We start from the raw sequence: 26643 nt of genomic DNA, 5'->3' as shown, positions 1-26643 counted from the left end.
TCTGATGTATTTTTGTTCATGCATAGGAGCTACACCAGGGGAGCTTTACCATTTGGAAATACAAAATCTGGTTTTCTGAAGTTAAATCTACCACAACTCAGGTGAAATCAGTGGGAAATACAAATGCACAGCACTTCTGAGAACACAACACTGTGCGCATTTTCTAAAAAATCCAAGTGGGTTGTCGTAAAAATCCCCCTGTGAAATTTCACTTGCTCTGATGTTTCTATTTCTCCTCACACAAAAATCTGAAGCAACTTGTCTTTACCCCAAATTTGAGCTATTTATTCATAGCCAGGCAACCAAAGATCAAATTTATCAAACAGATTTCATCATGTGGAAAGCACAGCGATGAAGTCTAAATTGCAATTGACTGAATTTTGAATTAAGCAATCAACTGATTAATTACTTGACTTTTGTCTAATAAAGTAAAGTGTAAGTGACACGGCAAAAGAGTTACATTCCATTACTGCAGCTTTTGCTTTCCCCTGCTGCCTGGCATGGAAATAACACAATCGTCTGGTAATTCCAATGAAGAGATGCATGAGACTGTCAAAAACACCTATTATACCACTGTGCCATTATTTTTTCTTGCTGTACGACTTACAAAAGAGGGAAAACATTGGGTGTATATGTGTGTATATATATACACACAAACAAATATTCTGTTTCTCCACATAGTAAACAGCAAGTACCAGGATATCATCAATTCTAGCACAGAACCTATGATTCTATGATCCTTCATCAACATTAAAGTAGATCCAACCCATTGCATCTTTCAGATTGATTTCACCCTGATGAATGGGAGATTGTCAGAGTGGTCAGTGCTCCCAAATACATTAATCCAGTCTGAGGTCATCCTGGACTCATTTAAAATAGCTTTTAATGTCTCTGTGCCCCTGTGATACCTCTGATAAATGTCCAGTGGAAGACAGTCTATCCTGAAAGATGTCAAGGCCACAAAAACGAGGGCTGTCAAAAAAATCAGCATTAAAACCTGCTCCATGTGCTGTTTCTCTGAAATCCTTTAAATGGCATTCTTTGCCTGCTGACATTAATCAAGGGTGACATTCTTTGGAGGGCTGAGTGTGCATGTCAGAAGAAACTCTCCAGATCCCAGAGATGCGAATCACCTGGAAGCAGACAGTGCTCTGACGGGTGAGATTCTCCTCTTCCAGCTGATTACTGCACAGCTTCCAGCTGCGAGCAGCACTGCAAGATGCCACCAGCCTGGGCGTAGGGAGAAGGGAGGCCTGGCTGCCTCCTGCCCGAGGGCTGGCCAAGCTCCCTGCTCACAAGCCCTGTGCCTACAGCACGTCCTGGGCAGCTGGGACAGCAGCTCCTCCACGAGCAGCTCCGTTTTCTTGGGTTTAAGTGAGCCAGGTGGGATTCTGATCCTGTGGCACTTCCATTGCTTCTGTAATAAATCCCCTCTCCACACCAGGCACAGGCAGCCAAGGGTGCTGCACCACAGAAGGACAGTACCGTAGTTTTGGTTTTCATTTTTCCCCATAACCATAAAACGTGTACTTATTTTTAGCTGCTAAAACCCAACACATTTCTGTGACTTTTACTGACTCACAGCCCTTAGCTGATCTCCACTTTTTTCCTCCCATCAGCCACTGACCCACCAAAGAAAGCTGGTGGCACATCTCCACGTGCTCCCGTAACGCCCACTGATGAAGAATCCCCCATGTGAAGTCCCTCCCGTGCTGGCAGCTCCAGCTGGAAGGGAAAGTACACGTTAGCATTCCCATAATAAAAAGGAGTTCTAATTTTAGCAAATGAAAAAATAAATGGCTACAGGCCTATATAATCTACACATCAGCACAACAAGATGCTTAGTCAATAAAATAGTTCAACTAAGTGATCTCAGCATGTAATTCCATAAGGATTTTTTTCAGAGGGAAATGCTATCATTTTCCATTTCTGTTTAATGAATCATGTGAATTATAGTAACATTACAAATGGTTCTCTTTGCAGCCTATTAGTTTGTTTCTGTAGGGTTCTAATGGAAGACATGCTTCATTTAAATCTTAGCTTGCCCCCCAGCCATAAAGAATAAATTGTATTATCATAAGCAGTTACCTTTTAAAATGATCTTATCTAAAGAAAGTATTCTGCTTTGTTGAGGAGGGTTATTACCATTTTAGGCAAAATGCTGCAAGCACTTCACTTTTTTTAAAATATAAATTGCAGCAGCAAAGAGACCAAGGGGCTGAAACTGTCTGGGCATCCTCTAAGCATGAGGATGAACAACATCTTCCCAACACTGCTGTTCCCATCAGCAGTAAATTGAATCGTTCACAGGTTCACAGAGTTTAAGGCCATAGGCAACAGCACAATCACTTAGTCTAAAAATCCCGTGCATCACAGGCCACTGCATTTCACCCACTTGCCCTCTGTTGAAGCCAAGAGCTGGTGCATTTGACTAAAACGCAACTAGTGTTCAGCTGAAGCCTGTCTTCTGAAGAGCCTCCTGCCTGGGTTCAAGCGCTCAGGTCAGGAGAAGAGGGCTTCACCCCTTCTAGGGGAGGCTCATCCAAGTGAGGGATCACCCCCATCCTCGCTGCTTTTCCCAAGTTCTCTCTTGATATAGCCCTGAAGCATCACAAGTATTTCTATTTTTACTGCCTACTGTCACAATTTCACAGCAGGGCAAACACTGACTATATTACACACACATTCATATACAAAATAAATTCATATATTCATAAATTCATTCAAGATAAATGAGAAGCCGCTTGCAAGTGAGCCTGAGCAGTCATCACACACCTAGAACATCACGGTGCTGGGCACCCCATGGCACTGCCCCCAGGAACCCCATTTGGCTCTAATCGCCCCACAAACCAGGTGAGAGAAGCTGCAGCCCAAGCCAGAGTGGATCCCCAGGAGCGAGCGGGTATTTGCCACCTGAGGCTGGACCAGTTCATCTCACTCAGCAGATCCTTGCCCAGATTCTTCTTAAATAGATTTTGGCGACAAAGACTCAGCACCTTCCAGGTAGGACAATCCCACGCTCCACCAGTTTTAGAAGTGGTAAGTGTTCATAATATTTGATTTAAACATTATTATTTTTTTTTCTATTCAACTCCCTTTCTTCTAGACCTGTCTAAAGTGATGGGAGACTTTCCTTGCAGTTATGTTTTATGCATTTGAAGAACATTCTGCTCAGTCTTTTCTGGACTGAGTAATTCCAGGTTCCCTGACCTTTTCACATAGATCAGCATTACTTCCCTACTTGGAAATTAGGTTAGAAGGCACTGGATGTTTTAGGAACTTTTAAGCAAGCTAACTAAAAAGTACAAATAAAATTCATGAGTTTTCTAAAGCCCGCCAGGACCACTTAGCTGAAGAATGCTCTATCTTGCTCTTTTTCAAAGATATAGCATCTTTGATTTGAATAACCTACATCACTAAGCCAGTAGCTCTCCTGCCCAGTCTAATACACGCACTGAATCAGAAAATATTATGGTCCAGGCAAGAGCGTGGACAACAGAAGAATCACTTCTGGTGATGATGGGTCAGTGCTGATAGAGTGTTCCACTTCAAGACGCTTTGGTTCACGAGCTACTACGCAGGTCACTAACTGCAAGAAGCCTCCATTTATTCCACATCCTGTGCCAGGTTTGTCATATGAATCAAGTGATATATATTCATAGCCCAGCTGCTATTTGGACCAACACGGTCCAAACAGATGAACAGCAGTGACAAAAACACCAGGTAACTCAGTCACTGTGCTTCTCAGTAGGAATGAAAATAAATAGGGAATAAGAATTCTTGCTACTGTCAAGAAAAATTAGAGTGCCATCAATTTAATGCAGTTTTGCTTTTTCAATAAAAATGCATCTGCTCTACCACACTGAACAGTAATAATACCCTGTAAGGCACGAGGTCAAAAGCCTTCTAATGACATACTGGGAAGTGTGCATTTGTTTTGCCCACCTTGTGAATGACATTCTTATTTAAAACGTGAAAGAAAATACATACCCCTTGGGGAGGAAATGCATTACACCACTATCTATTGTAGCTTTGACACAAGATGGGGATGACAGGCTTCACAGGGTTATTTTCTGCAGTATGCAGAAAGTGGGCGTTAATTCCTAATTGTGTACGTACATAAGCACACGCACGCCCTGGAAGCAATGTGTTGCTCACCACTGGGAAGCACCAGGCAAGAACACATCGCAAACTTGCCAACTTGATATATTCCAATACACAAGCAATCAAAATAAATGGTATAGAAGGCCCTACAAAAGGCATGTCAGCTGCCACGCCAGGGTAAGGGTTGTCCTGGCAGAAGGCTCGCTTGTCAGAGTACAGAACTGCCTCCAAGGCTCCAAGGCCTTGTGACACTGAGGAGAGCAGCCCTACTGGGCTGGCATCCTGCACACTGCCACGCACCGTCCGCCCTTCCTTTGTTATCCTGCCTGAGAATGGGCCCAGTGGCAACTGCTTGGTAAGACCCAGAAAGCAGCATGAGCACCAGATTGGTGACAATCCTGGGAGGGAAAGGACATCACCCACCCTTGGGGTGTCCTCTGGGCCGGGTGACCACAGCACTCCCATCACCTGCCAGCCCGGGGCTCCCCCAGTGCACAAGCACTCCCAGAGCAGAACAACCTCCCAGGGAGGTCCAAGCCTTAGTGTGTGAGGGCTGGGAGGCCCCCTCTGCCTGTTTTGCTTTTTCAGTAGCTCCCTGTCACAGAAACCTGTGCGTGGAAGCCAGGCAGGGGGGGCTGACAGCTTCCAAAGCTTTTGCTTGCCAGCTGCTGGGCTGCAACCAAGCCCTACCGCGCTGAGCTCCCTGGCTACACGGCACAAGGAGAGGCAGCAGCTGTGTGCCAGCGCCTCCTGCACTTGTGACTTGCTTCTCCTGGACTGCCCCAGCTTCGTGCCACAGGACCACGTACCTCCAGGCTCACCTGAGAGCTCTGAGACCTGACACTGGAAATCTGGCCCAAGCTAACCCTCCACAGCAACAGCACGCCTGCCCCAGTACAATTATTTCTGTGTGTTTTGGTATCGATCACGTCCCTGATCAGACAGCTTGGGATACTAATTGTAATTATTCCTGAGTTCCAAGGCAATAAAATTGCCTGGAGTTGTCAAAGGGTAGTTTAAGGCACAGGGACTCTACAAATTAAACCACGCTGGCAACTTTAAAGAGCCGCCTAATGGGTTTGGCTCTAGCAGATTATTAACCGACTCTCCTGAGAAGTCCTGCCATGGGGAAAGGGGCTTCCTTTTATGAACTACAGAAAATAAGTTAGAGTTTTCTCTCCTCTTTGTAGGTAGAAACAGCTCTACTATTCAGAAAAATGAACAAATTTCCAGAGAAAAAGAATACAAAATTGGGCCAGCCTGCAGTTGCACAGGAGCAGCTGGTCCCCAGTTGGCAGCCCAAGCGTGCAGGCTCCCCACTGAGAGTCTCACTTGGAGGCTGGGGAAGGACAAGAAAGGGGCAGTGGGGAGGGAACTCGAAGTCCTGTTCCCAAATGAACCCTCTGAGATCCAGGGATGGGGAAAAATTCCCAGCAGAGCTCAAAGGGGGCAGGAGATTGTCGCATTAAAACCCTCCAACACCACGTGCCTTGCCCAGGCTCCTAAGGGAAGAGGTTTTCAGATTTCAGGTGAAATTTCTCCGCCCAGGAAGAATTGAGAACAGCGAGCAGCCTCTTTTCCCCTAGAGCATGCCCACTCAGACAGGAACTGCCCTGTCCCAGTCTTCTTTCCCCTGGCCAAAGACACTGCATGAAGTGCAAAGCAGACAAAGAGATAAATTAAGTGATAGTAAATAAACAGCAGCTCAATGTTAAAATTCAAGGCCACAATCAAGCAAAGAAATATTGCGGTCCTTATCTCTACACACTCTGCTCTGCCACTGATGCCAGAGGCAGCAGCCTTTATGGGACCAGAACGTGATCTGTTCGTAATTGCAGAAGTCTCAAACACCAGGCTTTTGTTCCTACAGAAAAGTTTTGCCTAAGAGCTATTTCAATTCCAAGCAGCTGCCTTCAAAAAAAAAAAAAGCAACTAGAAAACAACTTAATATGTAGGGCTTTACTGCAGAGGGCTCATTATTGACTGAAAAGACAAGAAATAATTATGTTGCTGAACAATACATTTTGTCCCTATCTGAAAAGTTTCAGGGACTAGACGATGGATTTGAGGTGAGTTCGTGCACCTCAGCACAACTCCACCTGCCCTGGGAGCATGTACCTTGAGGAAGCTGAGATCTTCCTCTTCAAGGCAATTCAGTGCTTGCCACAGGTAGAAAACAAACAATGTGCAAAGGGTAAATACAAAGAAAAGGACATGAGCAAGCCTGTGGGCCGGGGCCAGAGCATTGGGTCTGGGTAAGGCTCTGCTGGGCTCAGAACACCTCCCCGACGTGTGCCTGTTGGATGTGTGGAAACTCTCCTACTTGGAGGCACTTTTCATCAATTATCTCAACCCATCTGGCTCCTTCTCTAAGTTGCATTGATTATGAGCATCCTGTGCCCTAGAGATAAAAACCACCAGCCCCATTTCCCCCCTGTGCCTTCTCCATATTGGCTCATAACATGATGAGACTGGTGATGAATAGCCTGCTGGGAAATCAATAAGAGCACAGACATGTCACAGCCCCAAGATTAATGGAACTGACTTGGCACAGAAAACTTTCCTTCGTCTGCACAGCCAGCCCACACCGCTTGTCACTTCAAGTTTCCCTAACCGTGAGCACAGATCTGACTCGCGTGGCCATCCCCTGAATTTCAGCGATTTCCAGTCCTAGCTGCACAGTCACCACACCAGGTCCACATCAGAAGAGACCCTGAACACTGAAAGAAAAAGTATTTCAAGTAGTTATGAGCAGAATACAAAAATGACTAAGCAGGAGGCCCCAAACACTATCTTCACAGATTGGTTCTGGCAGGGTAGCAGCTGTATTTTGTTAATGATAGATAATCATTTTTGGGAAGGCCAATTAACTTTTCAATTAATCCATCAAATCAGTCCCACACCTTGCTTCGGTTTCAAATCTGATACAGCTCAAAACCACACTCCTCCAGTGACTGCTGCAATTGCCCATGAAGGAGCTCATTGCTAGAGCACCTCTTCCACATCCCTCAGGCATCCGAGCATCTGTAGAAGAAAAGCCTCAATCTTTAAAAGTGAGAGGAAAATAAAATACACTTCCGTAAGCCACAACTGTATGTGTGGGGGAACTGAGCAGCAGCCAGTATTCCAGAAATCAAGCAGCAGCAATGAAAGGGAGAGCTGAGACAGGACACTGCACAGACCTAACTCTCTAATTTAAGACACTGTCTCAGAGAAGTCTGCTGAGCATCTGCTGGTCACTTTCTGACTATTCTGTTAGGTCTGCGAGGGCCCGGACAGTTGCACATGGCAGGTCTGGAGAATGCTCAGCCCTATGGGCCAGCACTCCTGGAAGATGCTTCTGAGAAGCAGACAGGACTGCCTGAGATTCCTGTATCAGGAGGCAGAGCTGGCCACATTTACCATCTTGCCTTCTTTGACCCCACTTTTGTTCTTCCAACAGGAGAAAGCTCCTCTGGTAGCTCTGCATTAGCTCACGGCTGGTAACACTCCTATCGTGCTTCAAACAAGGCTTTGGGCACACTCCAATGCAATGCCTGTGTAGTGTCATGGCAGGTTATCACACCCATTTTATAAATGTAGAAGCTTATTCAAACATCAGTCCCTTTCCCCAAAGCACCAGAGCAGATGGCCCACCAAGGTCACGCAGGTGCTCTGCTGCCTCCATGAGATGCGAGCAATTACTGCACAATCCCCAATCTCACTCTGGTGACTAGGTGACTCACTAGGGTGCTGACTAGCTTCAAATCTTAAACGTCTTATGTACACAACTCCAAGCACTTTATCCAGCCTGAACAGTCCTGCTCTTGCCCCTAAGCACCCATACAAGCCTGCACAGAACTGATTCTCATACACAGCATCCAGCTTTCAAGTCTCAAAGTGTCCTACAGAGTGCAGTATCCCTGTTTGGAAAGCCATAAAGCCATTTCTGTGGCTGGCTACGGCAATTCCTTCATCTGTTATATTAGGATAAATAATACATGTCTTCAAAATTACCTAGATAAGTATTTCTCCATTTAAAGGCCTCTGTAGTGCTGCTTTCCCAAACACAGCCAGAAAAGCATCCCCAGCAGCTGGGGGGCATGAGAGGAGCACATGCCGCCCGCATCCAGACAAGACATGTCCAGCTCCAGCACTCCCAGGCACCACGAGGGGCTGCAGCTGGGGTGGGAGGTTAAACATTGAACTCTGCTCCTTCTGACACTGCTCCAGCCTTGATTTGCTCTTCCCAGCTTCAGCAGGATGTCAGAAGCTAGGGATTTGCCTCTGATTTCTTTAGCAGGCAAAATCCAGAGCTCACTAACGCTGAATTAGTGTGTAGCTTTAAAATACAAGTGATTTAGGAAGCTTTAAGATGAAGTTTAAGATTTGCACCAGTTAATATAAAAAGAAGCCTGGATCAAAGGTCCAAAAAAGGATGAGCCCCACCATAGAAAATCTTTACAAATTAGTATTTTTTCCTGTGACAAGAAAGCCATTTCTCGGCTGTGCTACTTGCACAACATTTCTAGAGCCTGCTCTGCCTTCAGCGAAAGTTTCAAGGATTTTCAATCTATAACATGCACCCAAAGGGTGTGTAATTAGAAGTGCTTTTGATTAACTATTAAGTAGCAAATAACAGCTGCCATTAGGTACGGATTAACAAGGTCATGCAAACTCCAAGAATCTGTTCTGACTCAGTGTGTTCAGCCAAGCCTGTTTTCTCTAGCTCCTGCGAACAACGCGGTCCGAGGCTGCATTCCCTACGTGCTGTATCAACACCTCGGCACTAACGAAGACAAGAGCCACTTACACTGCACACTGCAAGCCAAAACATTTCAGTGTCCTCTCCCCCTTACTGTGCAACCTCCAATTACATTGTAATACACTGAAATAGGGCAGGGTGTGAACAGAGAGCTGTCCCAGTCATTTAATTCCCGATAAATACCTTGTGGTTTTAGTAACAGCAATTTTTCACCAATCATTACGTATGCAGAACTGCACCTAACTCCTCCTGTCGGGCAGGGTAAGTGGAGGATTTCAGAGCATTAGGGCTGTACCACTACTGCTGGTGGATTTCCCACCTCCGTCCACAAAACCTTTTAACTTCTCCCCGAAGCTGCATGCTGCTGATGCAATTGCAGGGCACAGCCAGCAACCCCGGTGCACCCTATGTACCCACAGCAGCGCCAGCCTGTGGCACCCACCCCAGCCACCACCAGGCAACTGAGGTGCTCACATACTGTCTGCTTGTCACTTGGCCCCTTTCAGCACACCTCAGCCAGCACATGCAAGGCATTTATTTAAGCCCCTTCATCCAGCCTTAATCACTTTCAGTCTTTAGAAGTCTGTTTCCCCCTCCATGCCACCAGTTCCCAAATAAATGAGCAAGGGACTCTCAAGCCTTTCAGGAGCACACCCTACAGCTTGTTTTGCAGGACCTCCAGCAAGCACAGCAGGCCTCCGTGCACAGAGGTTGCTCTTGAAGCGCAGAAGAGAGCAGTTGCAATGAAGTCAGAAGCATTGCACACTGCCCCCAGGGCTGCACCTTCACCACAGCTCAGGTCCAGACCTCTAGGAACATTTTCCAGTCCTCGGCAGGCAGAACTTCATCCTTAATGTTGCCAATTACAAAAAAAAATAATTAATTATTTTTCAACCTGTATTCATGGGGCTTAGAAACCACAGTACAAAGCTGCCCCACTCTATGTAAACTAACTGGCAGCACTGGAAAGCCGACCTGGATCCTGGAAACAGAGGAGTGGGAGGGAAATGAAAGCATGTGTGTAAAATACAGATAAGAAAGCAAATCCCAGCTGTCTTCCTTATCAGCCCTTCCTATTTCTCTGGCAAGAACATGTAATTTTGTGCCGTAATAGCAAAGGTTGGAGTGACTGCTGTCACATTTGAATGATACTGCTATAGCTTCCCTCTTTATATGTATCTGAAATAGGAATCTTGGAATCCGTTCTCTGGGTACCATTTGTTTTCCAATGCTTGTCTTAGTCCCTCCTTTTCTATAAAATGCACCTTTCTGAAGCACGGGTCTGAGATAAATAACAATACTGCCTTGTGTGTTCCGAGCCTTTCAAAGACATCGTATTATTTATTCTTTCAGTGAGCTATAATTTGCGCTCAAACATGAGGAAAAACTGAGACCAAAGGAATAAGATTTACCCAGGCCAAGAGCAAGTCCCTGCTGTAACAGAGTTCCTTCTGTCTAGAACTGAAATATACACCTAATTCCTTCCTTCCTGAAAGGACCAGAGAGCACACTTGTATCAGAAAACAAAGGTAACAGTATGATTTTATCGCCTCAATAGAAAAAGCACAAGTTCAGAGAAGCAGCAACTGCAGGTCCAAAATAGTTGGCTAAATGGGAACAGAGCTGCCCAACAGAGAGGCAGTCCCAAAGACTCTGCTGAAAATACAATTAACAGAGCACACAAATCACCTATACAGGCTCACAGCTGGTTTCAATCTACAAATTTCCCTCTGAAAACTTTACAAAGAATCTGTTCAACACTTACACATTGCAGCCTTAAGCACAGACTTCGTTCCCATTCAGCTCTCAGCAGTTATTTTTCTAATCACCAGAGTTAGCACTATACGCAGTATTATACATGATCAGATTTGTATGAATGGGAAATAGGAATTTCTAGACAATCAACAATTTTGCAATGCAACTGTAAGTAAGAGTTGAATTAATCTTTATATTTCAAATCTTAAATCTTTACTTAACGTGTACCTAAGGACATAGCTTAAATTCTGCATATGCACAGTTGTCAGGTTTTGACTAAATTAATGCTGTAAATGCTGTAGAAAAAAAGATTAAGTGAAATAAATTCAGAGACTCGTGAAATTACACAGGCATTCTTTCTACCCAGAATTATAGAATGAAACTAGTTTCACTTTTCAGAACCCTAGAATGTAGCTTTCAAGAACTCCTATCTGCTTCCTCTGTGTTAAAAAGAAACAATCCAGTCTTTTTTCTGCGTCTGTTTCATTAGAAACAGACCCAAGCAGTGGGTCCGGCACTGCCCTTGCAGTGGGAGCAGCGCCTTGTTACTGCATGCTCCATTTCCCGTGTGACAAACACCTTTCAGCCCCACTTCCCGAGCTCTGCCACTTTTGACTGATAGCAGGAAATTGAACTGCACTAAGCACACATTAGAAAATCTGATAAATATTGTTTGGAAATATAATTGAGGTTTAACTGGAGCATGAATTTTTCACTCAGAAGCAAAGATTTCTCCACTTATTTATGAGAAAGATTTAGTGTTACAAACAACGATGACAGTTAAGATAAATGTTAACCTAAGTTAGGCTTTTCCTCATAACCTGCAGAGCCTTCTTTTTTAAAAGTGCTTTAAGTCACCGCCACACGCATCACTAGGCAGAGCTGCAAAACCTCGACAGAACAACCTCATCCCCTGCCCTTTTCAGGCGAGGCACTGGCTGCAAAGATCAGAAGCACCTTTTACATTTGGGGTTCAAACTCCCAAGGAATGTTTTTGAGCTTCAAGCTGCAACTGAGGCTTGCTCTACCCTTGGATCAGGTTTTGTGTCAACACCACTTCCAACACATCGGTTGATAGCTTCGCCATGAATATGTAAGAGCCAATGTTCACCGAAGTTGTTTTATGATGCACGAAGACTCTTCTCACATGGCAGTTTTGCTCTCAGCCTGTACAACACTTCCACAATATGAAGAGAGAATCAGATCAAGGTGGCCGTTATCTAGGTACCTGGGGTAACTGGAAAAGGCCCTCGTTTTTTTAAGCTTTAAGTAATCTTGGAACTTTCTTACCTACAATGCTGACAGCCTGGTGATGAGAACTGCACAAACTGTTGTCAGCACCCAGTTTGCACCCGGGCTGTGCCAGGCACTGTGCAAGCACACAGAGCAGGCAAACCTTACATCCCCGAGGAACCCAGCCAGCTGCACTAAGTGCAAAAGCATCTTTAGGTGGCCACGGAAAAGCTAATTCCATGTGATTATCCGACTAGTTGACATTAAACAAGATTTACTTACATACTCTCCTCTCATCTGTGTTTCCATAGGTTTAAGGCTGCATTTGAATGCAACAAGCACTCGCACTTGAACCACAAAAACATGTGCTGCTCTAATCAGCTCCACTAACAAGGAACCACCGGCATCAACCAGTGTTCTATTAAATCAAGGATGAACATTAAAAATTCCCATATAGCATCAGGTCAGAGCCAGCACCGGACTCGAATGCTAACGGCTTGCCCTCCTGCTGTATCTTTCTATTAACACTAGTTCAACTGTGCAAACAAGATAGTAACAACACTCCACTACACAGCAAATGCTGAATTCAGATCCCAGCTCTGTGCCTCATAAATTTTCATCCTGGCATCACTTCTTGTTCTTTTTACAGCATTTTAAAAATGTAGGTTATCCTTTGCATTTTAAGCAGGCACAATTGTATCAAATGCCTGGATTTTACAGCAGCTGAGATGTTCCCAAGTTTGATGAACTGATCTCAAGTGAGATAAGTTATGTCAGTTGCCTGCTTTGTCAGTAAATCAAGAGTTGACATTTCCCTGATTTGCAAAGGTTTAATGTTACAGTGAAGAAAAGTATGTTCTTGAAAATCTGTATGGCAAGGTTAGATTAATAAGCAATTCAAAGAAAACGTCCCCACGTAATGGGCTTGGAACATCCAAACTCAATTCTAGTTCATTGATGTTTCTGAGGTTCTTTTTTTAGGAACTCCAAAAATGCTGTATAAAACATTTTATGGAATATTCCATCTATGTGCTCCTTTGCTTTACAATAATTGACAACATTTACATATATTTCCATGTCATACCATCCCATAAATTTGCATATATACGCAGGTAAAACTGCTTGCATTTAAACATGCTGCTTGAATGAATTTTGGGAGCTGAATCACATCTCCAATCCAAGCTGCACAGCTCCTACAATCCCCTCTCCTTTGAACTGCTGCACCCCCTTGTACCTCCTGCTCCTGTCCGGGTAAGCTGCTGGGTGCCAGCCCATTCCTGCACACCCACCTTCCTGCCATGTAACGTGGGGAAAGCTTCCCACCCCGCGGGATGCCTTTCTGCTCACCCAGCACACGCTGAGCCCAGGCAGCAGGGAAGCCTTGCTGCCTCAGCAGTCACACAACCATCCCCCTTGAAGCAATTTCCACGCTGATTTGTTTCTGGTCCCCAGAGAGGAAAGTAGTGCTGCTGGAGCTGGCTGGTGGGCAGGTCCTCAGAGCCTCTCCCACCATGGTTAATGGGAATGCTTATTTCAGCAGCTGCTGATAAACGGGAAGGATTTATAACTCACCCCGTGTTTAAATATTGGCAATGGTTACTTTTCTAGGGGTAACTACACTGGAATAGCTTAAGTACTGTTCAGAAGCCCTGTAAGAACTTGATCTGTTATTAAAGGATACGCATGGTGTGAATTTATATAGATGAAGAGCTTTTAAGGATTTTTAGTAGGAAACTAATGAAAGCACTAAGGCACTAAACCACCTCTAAGCGAAAGGGATTCACCACTGATTGCACCACCCTGCATTTCCCACAGTAAGGTCCCCATGAACCCCTGGAGCAACAGTGTAGGAAGAGCATCGAGAGCCATGCCCTGCATCAGTGCAGCTCTTCAAACCAGATGCTGCAGAGATGAAACCTCACAGCTCAGCTCCCCAGCCCACCAACCCTGCAGAAGGCCCCATGCTGCCTTCCTTTCATCGTAATTCTCCTGCTCTTCTCTGTATGCTTAATTGACGGAAATGCAGGTTTTGGGTGGTGACACTGTTCAGCAGGGCAACACGTTCTACTTTAATGCAGAGCTGAAGAGAGTGATTCTACCAGTTTTCATCTTGTGAAGCCATCCTCAGACTTAACCCAATTTATCCCAGTTTGTCCATACTGTTTTCTGGAGCTATTTTTACTGCTTTGAAACCGTGCTTTAAAAGCACAGATGGTTCCTGAAATGAACCAAAACAAACCCTACTTGAGCCGGACTGGGAACGGTTATATTAAAGTGTTAGATTTTATTTATTTTTTTAAATCACTGAAGTGATTTAGAGTTGCGTTTTGATTTACATTAACTAAAATGTACTGGTTAGCAGCAGAGATGCCATGAATTTCAATGTGACATTTGGCAAGTGTACTAACCATCTGGCCCCTGCGAAGTGTATGCAGGGCCTCTCGGAGCCTCGTGGGGGAAATGTTCACTGAATTACACGTTGATCACCATCAGTAACTTTTTTATAGGACCAGTCAGCACAGAATCTGATTGAGCAGCGGTTTCTGCACGGGAAGTAGACAATACAACAATGGGAGGTTACACGCACTACTTCAATGTCCTTTTGAACACAACTGAGATTTTCATGGCAGATACTGATGAACCTGAACCTTCACTTGCACAGTGAACCATAAACCAGCTGTGATGCCCAGGCTCCAGCAACACAAGCATGCAGTAAGGCAATCCCTCGCCACTGCAGTGGACAAGAAGCAGGACCCAACAGCTTTATAAGAGGGCCAGAGAAGCTTCCCAAGATCTCACAGCAAGTCACCAGAGACACACACACAATAGCCTACAGCAGCCAGTTCTTCCTATCTAACAGAGCAAGCTGCCTCCAAAGGCCTCAAACCTTCAGGGAGCTCAGGGAGCTGCACTGGAAGGCAGCATTTGGGAAAGTGAGGACTTTGAGCTGCCCAAATCCATTCCCAAAAGCCATGTTCTGCTCTGAGCAGATGTCGTTTTTAATAAGTAGTAGTAAAGCAGAAAGAAAAATGAACTAAGACAACTGACTGAAAAGCCTGTACCACTGAGCACCCAGAGCTGCCCAGGGAAGCAGCAAGCGAGGATCCCTCCTCTTGCATCAGCTGCTCTTGAAGTAACAGGGATTGCTCATCTTTGGGACTAGGATTGAGACCGAACTGAACTCTGCTGGCTTAATTAGCTAACCATAAGTAAACATGCCACTTGAGGGCATAGTCACAAAAGACACTTCTAGGCAACTGATATTCTTCCCATATGTGCACCTTTTCGGACCTCATTCAGCGGCTGCTTTTAAGGTAGAGCTCTTCTGAAAGCAGGGGGCAGTGGGGCGAAGAGGATGAGAATTAATACAAGAATACATTGTTATGAAATCAATTATTAAAAGCAAGAACCGAAAACTTAAGGATGCTAAGACCCAACTCCTCATACAAATACTTCTGGTAATGTATAAAAAGAAGTTGAGAAATTGCAAGATTATCTGTGGAAGCAGAATGCAGCTCTAAGCTTGTGAGATGGTACCAACAGCTCTTTACCTTGAGCTTCCTTTGTATTACCAGCATTTGCATTACAATAGTACTCAGAGGCTGCAGCAGAAGTCAGCCTAGCATTGTGCTTAGCATTTCACCAATAGAAACAGATAATTCCTGCCCTGAAAGCTGTGGAGTTCACTCTTACGATGGGAAGAGGAAAGATTATAATTAACTTTTTACCACAGAAGGACACTTCAGCTCATATATTGAAACTGAGCTCAAATCAACCCCCATCTCGTTCAGTCTCAGCACCAGGCTTCCTCTCCCATCCGCCAGGCTCTTGTTTTCCCCTGTCCTCTCGAAGCTGCGTGAAGGTTTCTCTCTTTTGAGCCCTGTGGAAGGCAGGGATGGCCACAAATGAGGTAGTGTGGATGGCACAGTAAGTTAATGAACTGTTAGAGGTCTCTGGACAGTTGACTTCTGGGTTACTGTAATCCTTGTGGTTCGGTTTGTTTAAACACTTCACATTGTCTGCCAGGTTTGTAATAAAAGGTCAGAGGCAAAGAACAGCCAGAGAAGGAAGCAAGGTCAGAGAGCAGGAAGCTTTAATTTCCAGTGCAAGCAATAATATAAACCCGAAAGTCAGACAAACGCAGCCACCCTCCACATGGTAAGCAGCCAGCATTCACCTAATACTTTTCCTCCCACATCTCAAAAACCATCTCGAAAAGCCACCGAGAGACCCCATCCACTGCAATGCTGCTGCACCCAAAATGCCCTTCTCGTGGCTGCAGCCAAGGTGAGCATTTCTCCTCCAATAAATTAGTAAGAGGGCTGGAGGAATGGATAACACCAGAGAAAGACTCGGTAGCCGTAACCATGCTAGTAGGACAGCTTCACTGAATTGCCCTTGGGTTTCTGAGCACCCCGTGCCCACCCAGGAGGGTCCAACAGAGTTCCCACCTGCATGGCCGGCACGTGGCACTTTGGTGCCTGGAGCTGTCCAGGGAAGAAGCCAGCGAGGATCCCTCCTCTCGCCTCAGCTGCTTTCAGATGGCAGGGAGTGTCATTGCTCATCTTTTGGACTAGATCTGAGACCAAACTGAACTCTGACGGCTTAATTAGCTAACCATAAATAAACATCATTTACAAGACCTAAACATTTAAAACGCCCTGTTAAGCATCTGAAACATAAATGCTTAATTACAGACTAGCTCAAGATTTAAATAACACTGGGATAAATGCTGGATAAATGCTATAGAGCAGCTGTCTATGAATATTTTACAATGAGATTGCTCTCTAGTCTCCATGGACCTGGAGACTATCAGGTTAGGAAGAACACATTCATTCTTCACAACGCCTGTTCTTCTCTTTGCCTGTAGAGTGCAACTGCCCAGCTATCACTGCTAGCTCTGTTACAGCTCGCTGAAAGCTTTATCCTCCCTGAAGTGTCCACAACGAACCCAGATATTTGGGTTTCCCTGCTGCTGTGCTAAATTCTGCTCCTCTTATCTTCCCTGGCTCTACTCGATATCCAGCTAAGACACTAGAAGGATTCCTTTGGCTGCAGAGTGCTCTGGAACAGATCTCAGGACTTATTAATGACCATCTTTAACATCTACAGAAAAGGCACAGTTTTCATTTCCTTTAAAACCCATTTACATTATTTGAGTGGTATAAAGGGACTTTAATACCCCCCAAAATAAGGCCACAGATGGCTAAGTGGCACAGCTTCATATTACAAAGATAACGAGAAGTCACTGGTAGACCTTTTATTCATCCACTTCAACCCCAGCACATTACTGCAGTGGTCACTGTGCTTGTGCTGACCCCGGCTGACACCTCCACTGCTTGTGAATGCAGGCCTGGGACCTTTCAGTAGGGGAAGGGCAGCATTTGCCTGGCTTTGCCCAGCTGATCCTGAGATCCGTATTTCAAATCATCCTGGTTTCTCATGAATTATGTACAGGTGTTAGAACAGCTCGTGGAAGCTCAGCTAAGACCACCAGTGCAGTGGGTGCAAGGCAATACTAGAGAGTTCTTACTCCAAAGAGATGCAGAAAAGCCACTGCTGCTTTTACCCATGACCAAGTCCCTTTGTCTGCCAAGTTCCAGCACCATGCCAGATCTCAGGATTTGATACCTAGAACGCAGCAAAACGCCTCAACATTCCTATTCCACCAGAAAAATTCAAAATGTCTCTGGTTTGAGTTAGAACAATGTACTCAAAACATAACTATTCAAAGGCTTTTGTCCCAAGTATTAATATGACAGTCACAGGTCCCATTTAATGTGAAATGTGAGCAAATAGACAGCGACTGAATCAGCCTTCAAAGAACAAAAGCAAAGCAGCTAATTTCACCTTCAGATGAGTAACACTCCATCCACTGAATCTGCTGAACATCTGCAGTGTATTGATTGCACTTAAACAGCTGCCTTTAGAATGCTAATTTCAGCTCTGTCTCAAATTCAGCACTTCTTTCCACAGAAGGCACTAGCTGCTCAGCTTTTTTTCTGTGAAGTAAATGGAGCAAATGACTTTTTTTCTTTAACTACAGACTAGAAACTTCATTCCAATTAAAGTGACAGTAATCTATTAGTTAAGGAAATAAAATTCTTACTACAGGAAGGGAAGGAGATACTTAAGCCTGTATTTCAGTTCATTCTCTATTAATGATGAACATTTGAAGCCTGGCAGAAATAGATCTTGCATTTATTGCTATGAGTATATTAAGAATTAACAGCAGGCAGAACAATAAATAAAAGTCAAACATCTTCACCCACTCTTTGCCAAAGAAGTTCATGGCACAGCTGGGTTGACCAGAAATCTGTACCAAAGGAACATCAGAGCAAATCAACAAGGTCTGCCAAAAGCAGGGCAGACCCTGGTTATTTTGGCCCTGCCACGAGAAGATGTGGAAGATGCCCAGTGGACAAGCTGGGAACACAGCAGAAGACTCGACTCCACCACCCTGCAGAAGCAGCTGCTGCTTCCCTGATCCCTTGGGAAAGGCTACCCGGAGGTCAGGGTCACAAAGTCGCTTACTTGTGTTGCTGATACTAGCGCTGAAACTAGGCTGTTTTGTTATTCTTTCATTATGATTTTTCCTCTGGTGGTTTCTTCCACTGATTATTGCACCAACTTAAGGCTCTCAAATCCCAAACAGTTTACAGCTCTACAATAAATCTTCAGTGTAGACAGTTTGCATTATTTCCCCTTCTCTGCATGTATTTTATTCAATGCTTCCAGATTTAGGTACAAGTGCCAACTGTACTATCCTCTTGGGAGACTTCTAGGCATGTTTTTATTAGCCATCTTAGATTAAAGCAGTTAATTTGTATTAGTGTAAATAAAATGCAGTGTCTTAATGAGAGGCTAAAGCTTCATTTGATTCTTTGTATAGCGCATCATCTGAAAACACGTACGTAAGTTTCCACAGCCTGGATTTTCTATCTAGGTTCAACCACGTACATTCCCTATGTAAAATACTTGGAAGTCTACAAAGAACTTTGAAAAAAATAAAGTGCACATTTTCATTCCATCTTGTAAGATTACTCTTCTCTCCACTCCCCCCTCCCAAGAGCTTTTCTAAGCAACAACACACAGCACAAAGTTCTGTTCAGTTTAAATAACTATCCACACATTCAGATGATTTTTTGAAACTGTTCCAAACTGCTTTGGGAAAGAGATCAGATTTTCAATTACTGTGCATACTGCCTTGAAATATCCAGCTTCCAGGCCCTGAGAAAAGAGCTTTGCAGAACTTTTTTTTTTTTTTTTTTTTTTTTTTGCCAAAATCCAGCCAGCCAAACCATGCTTTGATCCACATTAGCACACACTACCCACCTCTGGAGTTCTAGTATGACTGTTCAAAGCAATCCAAAATCTCTACACAAAGCCCCAGCCAAAAATTCTACTTTGATGGATGCCAAAGCCAGTTTAGAATTTTATTTTGTCACACATTTCGTAGGGAGAACTTGAATGGTTTTTCCCTTACAGAAATCTGTAGTTTCCAGAACACTCATTTGAGAGAGCCTCTCAAGTGGTTGGGACCTGCAGCGTATTCCAGAGAGCTGATGAGAAGCCCTCTGGGTAAAGCAGCACGTGCTACAGAGCAGGGTATACAAAGCCTAACACACAGACAAGTTCCTAAAATGGGAAGGACTGAAGACCTGTGTAACAGAAGATAAGGCTGCCTACAGCAGCCCCACACACCACTCCAAGCGTGCTGGCCTGTTCACAGAACAGCACAACGAGTACACCGCGCCACGCAACTGCCAGGTTCACCATCAAAAGAGCTTCTTTGAATGCCTGTGCAACCCATTACTGCTCCTGCCTTTCCTGGTTAATGCTGCTAGCTGAACAGCCTGCAGAGGTTTTCCACCACAAACACTTCTTCCACTGACAATTAAGCAGATTTATGCACACAGTATTAAGGAAAGATTGGAGCAGGTTCTGTGCGAGCAGAAAGGATTCGCCCTTCGCTGCACACAGCCTCCAGCTGGCATCAGGGCACTCCACAGAAGGCCAAGGGAGGAGCAGCACCTACAAATCAAGTTTCAAAAACCAAATCATCCTAGAAAAATTATAATTTGAGTGATGCTCCTGCCCTCTCAGGACTCAAGCCTGCAGCTTCGGGATCTTTCACCCATCTCTTAAGAGATCTAGCCCTGATCAGGCTGTGTCTGGGGCTGAAAACTAACAAAAATTTTCATTTGGTTTCAGCTCTCAATAAGTATTCTTGAAAATTCCATCCTGAGCTTCACGTGATTTGCTTTATGAAGCAAACTGAAAGAATTCAGAAGTTTGGAATCGCTTCTACCAAATGTACGTATTAGCAATTTTTGCTATGACCTATTTCTCAAGCATTCTCATGTAAAAAGTATTTATGGCAGTTCTGCAGAACGAACTGAAATTAGAAAAAATCCCTGAATAGAGCAGAACACACATTGTGGTTCATTTCATTATTTAAATGTGTTCTTTTCACTCTAAACAGCAAAATTAAATAAAGAAGGAAAAGAAATATCTAGCCTTCAGAATATTTCAGGAGTGACTTGCATTCATATCTGTCTACATCTCTATATTCATGCATATAGGGGATGAGGATGCATCAATTCTATCTAGCAAATGGAGTTAATTCTCATACAGAAAATGTGCCATTTAAATTCCAGAAGGGATAATGAACAGCACTGGAAAAAAAGACCACAAGAAAAACACGATAAGCAATTGAAAATAGCTTTCAATGACTACAATGTATTTTTCTAAATCTGCTGTTATTTCATTTGCTGGAGATATGGACACTTGCCCAGTCTGCTGGAGTAGGTAAGTCAGTGCAACCTATCAGCCATCTGTTCTAATTGGACATGCAGCCTGAAGAAACATTATAAATATGCAAAGAACTACAAAAACACCCCGATGGAATAGCTGGATAACAATAGCTTTAATTTTTCATTTGTTTATTTGATTTGCCTGTAATGAATGAGTTACTGGAGCGACATCTGGAATAAGTGAAATGAGACAAATGCAACTTTAGGGCAAAATAAGTCTGCTAGAAACAAATCTGCATTTTTATTTTTGATACTGGTTTGGTTTTTGAGCTGACACTTTGCTCAATCATCTGCACCGCTTTGTCATGAATAGGTGGATGGGGATCCTGGTTTTGTTTATGTATTAACTGCTAGCTTTGAGGGTCTCTAGTTAGTCTGGTAAACTAGACAATTTCATGGCCCTGTCACTCACAATCAAATTTTCTGATTTAATGCTTGGAGCAAACCAGAGTCACTACACCAAATGAACTGAATGATGTATTGCATTTTGCCATCAAAGATGTTGAAAGTGTTTTCCCCAGATCTTTGCAATTCAATGGCATCAAAAAAGCATAATTGCACCTGCAGGGCAAGGATGGATGGACTGATGCAAAAATCACTTGAACAAAAACTGTCATAATTAGAAATGACAGGGAGCTGAAGGTAGCCAAACCCACACCACAGCTTTGCCACATAGAAGGGAACTGACTGCACATTAAGGCCTTCAGAACCAGTAATTCTAGTGCTTTCACACAAACAGGAGACCAAAAAAGCCACCAGAACCACATGAAAGCAACCAGCTGGCATTTAGTACAGGCATCTGCCCAGAAGACTTCTTCCATACAGCCACCTGTACAGCACACCACAGCAGTCTTCTGGCAAGACCAAGCGCAGCAAAACTGAAGGCTAGGAGAAACCAGACAATCTCCAAGACAAACATGCTTGGGTCCTGCAGTGTTTGGCCAAAGCATCCAGATGATTCTCAGATCACTGATGCAGGACACTGCATTTGCATGTGACATGTATTAATTTTACTTGTATTTCAGTTTGGGGAAGCTGTCTTGGAAGAACAGAGCAGTGACAGCATCTGCATGCTTGCAGGAGACCCATGGTGGTGAGGTAACTGCTTCGAACACCTATTCTCAACACCAATAGTTCAGAAACAGTTTTAATACATCTTACTTTGAGCAGCAATTCTGAAGAGCAAAATAGCAGTCTTAATTAGAAATTAGATAAACGATTACCATATTATGTTCAATCTTTTTAATGTGCCTGGGTACACGGAAATAAAAACACAAAATGCACGGTATATTATAAGGAGAAAAAAAAAATCCTCATATATAAAGTTAATTTTCAGTTAGCTTTTCCTTTGATGTCTCAAACAGTTCCCCAAAAAGCAATTCATCTGAAACAGGCGGATGATTTGTGAAATTGGAGGCATGAGCCTTGTAAGCATAAAGAAACCTGGATTTAACCTTGTTTCACTATCCCCTGGTCTACACACACACACAGCACTCACCACCCTCACCTCCAGCACGTGCAGATTTGGGTCTGACACAGACTGGAACAGTTGTTTTAATAGTGCTGAGGTTATTAAGATTTTTATATCCTACCACAAAAACAATGGGAATCCAGTTTCCAGCAAGTAGGTATCATTCTGCAATGCTAGTTGAGGCATTAACTTAAGCATAAAACAGGAGCCACCCCCAAGCAACCCATTCTTCCCCAATCACTTCTCCACCGTAAGAAAAGGCAATAGATCAGCAGCAAGATGCCTGATGTTTTCAAGAATATCTTTGTCACATTCTTCTCTAAGCTTTTTATTTCTTTGTCTGTGTTATTTTTATGGGATATTTAATGGAAGGTTTCAACAACCCCATCACAGAAAGAAAAGAAATAGGAAAAAAGAATAATTAAATTTTTAAAGGTTCTTTCTGAAGGAAAATGGTCTTATATCATTTTAAATGTTTAAAATCTAGCTGACTCCAGTATTTCTCATGATGACTTCAGCAACTTGGAGAGCAATTTGAAGCTATGAAGGGAGCTGGGAAATACAAGCTATAGTAAAACTACATGGATTACCCCATTTGAAGGGAGAAACAGCAGAACATATGTTCTCGACTTCAGAGAAGAGTTTCATGAACCACACCATATTGCAATGGGCCAAAGCAGTCGGCGCACAGCAGTGAACCACTGATACAATGACTTCGATGTCTGTGGAAACCAACCACTGGAGGGATGGGGAAGTGTCTTTCACCATAAGAAATGCATCCACAGAGCTGCAGAACACATGGAAAAACTGCAGCTTTTATTAAGAACAGAATACAAAATTACTTACCTTTTCACTTACCGTCCAATCCATCAAACTGCATCCGTAGGCATACTTTTGACCACTAGGGCTGTGCACCCATGCAGCCAGGAGAGAGAAAGGAATATCCTCAGTCCGTGTATCAAAGTAGAAAGTTTGAAACTGAATTCATTGCTGTGTGGTGTCCTAAATGCTGTACCTGAGCCCCATTTGGTTTGTGATGTGTGCTGGCAGGGAGTGCCAGAGGAAAGTGGGGCACTGGTGGAGTGTGCTGTAGGTAGCTGGAGACTTCGTAAAAGTTGCTGAGCAAAGTACTATTTGATAGAGTGCTTATTTATGTGTTGTTGGTTGTTTGTTTTTTTTAAGCTTTTTAACATATTTTGTATATAAAATATGCACGGTAAGCAGTGTGGTGTTGTATATGAACCGAGTGCAGAAACAGAGAGGAGAATGCTTTCTTTTGAACTGGAGGTGATTTTCAGTTTGCAAAGCTTGCCTTCAAACAGGCGGTGATCAGCTTGCAGCTGGCAAAGCGATAAGTTTAAGGGGGTGCCTCAGGTGGTGAGGGAGAACTATGTAATTCCAATAGCTTTTGCAATCTTGTCAATTCTTGACAAAAAACAATTGCTATGGTGTAAGTACAGCATGGCCTGAGTAGCCTCCGTTTCTCATCTCTGGAAACACAGTTTCAGTGCTGTTCCTGGCCTCTGCTGTGAGGGGAGGATTCAGCCCTGGCATTACAGGACAATGAACAGTCTGACATCCTGAAGAATTTGAGAAGGATGGTAGCAACAGCACAAAATATCATGGGAAGCACCATTTTATTGACTTGGGTTCATGTGGGTTTATTACTTCCCATACTGTCAAGAGATTGTAGGTTTTGTGTCCAAGTATCAACCTTCAAACACGAATTTACAGAGGCATTTAACACACCCCCAGGGAAGCCACTCTGAGGCTCAACATTTCTCCCCATTAATAACCAGCACCTCACTTCAAAAACAATTTTTTCTCTCACCTCCAAGCCAAGAGAACCGCACCCTCAACCACTGGCCCCTCATGACAGGGGCACCGAGCCACGCCATGTCCTACCTTTCGACAACAGGCAATGAGTCTGGAACACTCCTCCCTCAGCAGCAGCCTCCACACAGCAGCAGGGTCTCCATTTGGTGGTCTCCTTGAAGCAGGGGCTCCAGCGGCGTCTCCTCAAAGTGGAGTCTCCTCATGGCATCTCCTCAGGCCTAATAGAGGAGCTCAGCTCCAGGCCTTCAGGAACGAGCCCCCTCATCCCATCACCACTCATAGCACCACAGGCACAGCAGGGCTGGTGGTTTCCTCACAGATGGGTGAGGAAGAGGAGTCTGCCACCATCAGCAAGGGATCACAGAAGGCTGACAGCGGCCAGGATCAGTCTGGAGCACAGGGTAGGTCTGTGGGGAAGAAAAAGGCATGAAGTGAGGGCCAGGGCCCAACCCAGGGAAGGTGAACAGAGCAGCTGCTTGAAGCCACAGTGGTAGGCTCAGACAGACATAATACTTACCAAACTGAAGGACAGCACCCTGGAGGCTGAAGGCCTGGCTGGGGAAGGAGGTTGTGACTGGGGGCTGAGACCAACGCAGGCCCCAGGGCAGCCTGCCTGCTGCACCCTCCATCTCCTGAGCACCTCTAAGATAGCTCTAGCCTGAGAGAAACAAACTAAAAACGCTGCTTTTAGCGCCACATTTCCTTCAAAATATAACACTCAGACACCCCCCTCGCCCCTACAGCCGGCAGTAAAGTCTGTGGAGTGGTGGGGGGGCCGTATTTATAACCTGGGTGCGGAGTGGGCCATGCGGCCACCGCCATTTCGAGGCCTGCAGGGAGCGCTTCGCCCCTGCCCCTCAGCACCAAATGGCGGCCGGCCGAAAAGGCGGGCTGCCAGGGGGATGGCGTCGAGGGAGGGTCTGTGAGGAGCTGTAAAGAATTACGGCTTGCTGAGGGTGCATTCAGTCTTTGTATGCGCTAAATAATTCCTAGTTTTCTACTTAACTAATTCTCTGTGTTTGGAGAATAGGTAGGAAGGAAAAAAAAAAGTAACTTTTGTTCTGTTTTAATGCCGGAAAGATAAGTTTAGTTACACTTGTTGACTTTAAAGTGTTAATATCTTTTATTAGAAAATAGATGCATTGTTGTATGAAAATCTCTTCCAATACCAATTTTCAATTCATTGCAAGATCCTTTATTGTTGAAGGTTTTTTACATAAAGTATCTGCAGAATAGCTGATGTTAATAAACATTTGCAGATGTAATATGCTAGAAAATGCAACAAAAATGGGGAAGTTTGCCCCAAAAAGAGCTCCAGGAAGAGATCTTAATACTTGCTCATTCTTTAAGGTGATAATTACTTTTTTTTTTGTTCTTAACCAGTGCTAATAAAGGTCCTGGAGCTGGCATAACCCTCCTGTGCTGCTGGGGACAGCTGTGACCAAGGAGATGAAGTACAGAAGGGTTACTGGGGGTGCCCTGTGCGCAGATGTGACTTTTTGTGATATAATCAAGGATAAAAAAGGCTCTTACTTCATCCACAAAGCTCATCCAAGTTTCTGCTTCTGTACCAAGGGGTAGGAAAGCCATTTTTGTCCTTATTCTCTCAGAATTGAGACTTGTTACTTACTGATACTGCTAGTCCGTTTTTGAACTCACCCTGGAAGATAAAAAAAATACTCATAAAATCCAAATTACATAAAAGCTACAAGTAGGAGCAGGTGGGGGAATGAATGAGATTATATCTGTTTGGGTATTTCCCACCTGGTTTTGTTTAAGGTTGTTCTGTTTGCTTTGTTACTGGTTTTATCCCCTCCAAACACCACTCCTTATTACATTTCTGTTTGAAAAGTAGAAAGGAAAGATCTGGGCCCATTATCAAATTTCAGGGCCCTTTTCAAAGAAGAAATTCATAAGGGTTCTGTGAAAAAGCTTCTTATCGCATTTTTTCTAAGCTGATAGAAAATACAGCACTACTAACTGTGATAGGAAGCCTTTTTTCCTGGTGTTCCTAGGCCAGTGCTAGGACAATGATGCTGACATTTACTTTCACAGACCCTGCAGAAGTATTGTAGAAAGTCCTGGGAAATCTTAAAGCAATAAAGAAGCCTTCCCTTCCTTCCTAGTTTTTAGGGTACTAAATCACACTTTCTACTTCTCCAGACCTTAGAGTTATGTGAAAAACTGACTCCTGGTGGTGTTGGAAAATGTTTCTCTACATAGTCATAAGACTTACAGTTTTTTTAAGCAAGCATCAAACCAAAGCTGAAAGTCAGATGATGAATGTTGCCACCTGGGCAGCCCTGTTTCACTGGCCAGAAAGGAGAGAAGCAGGAAGAAGGGACACCTCTTAAGGGGAAGTCAACTTCAAAAGAATAGCAACTATTGAGCTTGGTTGAAGCTGTGAGTGAGAGCTGAAGCAATGTGTTTCGCCTTGCCTATTTGGGCTCTTTTAAATGAAGAAGGCTGGGCTGGAAAAGAGGGAGGAGGAGCAGAAAATAAAAGAAATGTGGAAGCTAATCCCAAGCACTGTGAAAAGGTCATATGCTTCGATATGAGTAATTAATTTTCTTAGAGCAATGTTGAAAAGGTTAACCTGATTTATGGAATGCAATTTAATTTAAAATGTGTTGTGTACCTTGTTAAAAGGGTCCAATTATAGCTGCTAATTCTGTGGACTGACA

The 26643-nt window shown here is 44.0% G+C and overlaps 2 long non-coding RNA genes across 3 annotated transcripts; one reads left to right on the top strand and one right to left on the bottom strand.

Moving 5' to 3' along the window:
* LOC139999390 (uncharacterized) lies at nucleotides 1-24729 on the bottom strand. Its single transcript, XR_011804828.1, has 3 exons — nucleotides 24477-24729; nucleotides 24029-24366; nucleotides 1-1725 (listed from the first exon to the last, which is right to left on the bottom strand). It is a non-coding gene; the product is annotated as an uncharacterized lncRNA (long non-coding RNA).
* LOC139999389 (uncharacterized) lies at nucleotides 24220-26643 on the top strand. Of its 2 annotated transcripts, none has more exons than XR_011804827.1 (2): nucleotides 24220-24360; nucleotides 25343-26643. It is a non-coding gene; the product is annotated as an uncharacterized lncRNA (long non-coding RNA). The 2 variants fall into 2 exon arrangements; XR_011804826.1 differs by lacking the exon at nucleotides 24220-24360 and adding an exon at nucleotides 24853-24989.

Source organism: Anas platyrhynchos, chromosome 24, assembly GCF_047663525.1.
Source record: "Anas platyrhynchos isolate ZD024472 breed Pekin duck chromosome 24, IASCAAS_PekinDuck_T2T, whole genome shotgun sequence".
Classification (NCBI taxonomy): Eukaryota; Metazoa; Chordata; class Aves; order Anseriformes; family Anatidae; genus Anas; species Anas platyrhynchos.
Note: the sequence above shows the minus strand (reverse complement) of the source record. Positions and strands in the feature narration are given on the sequence as shown.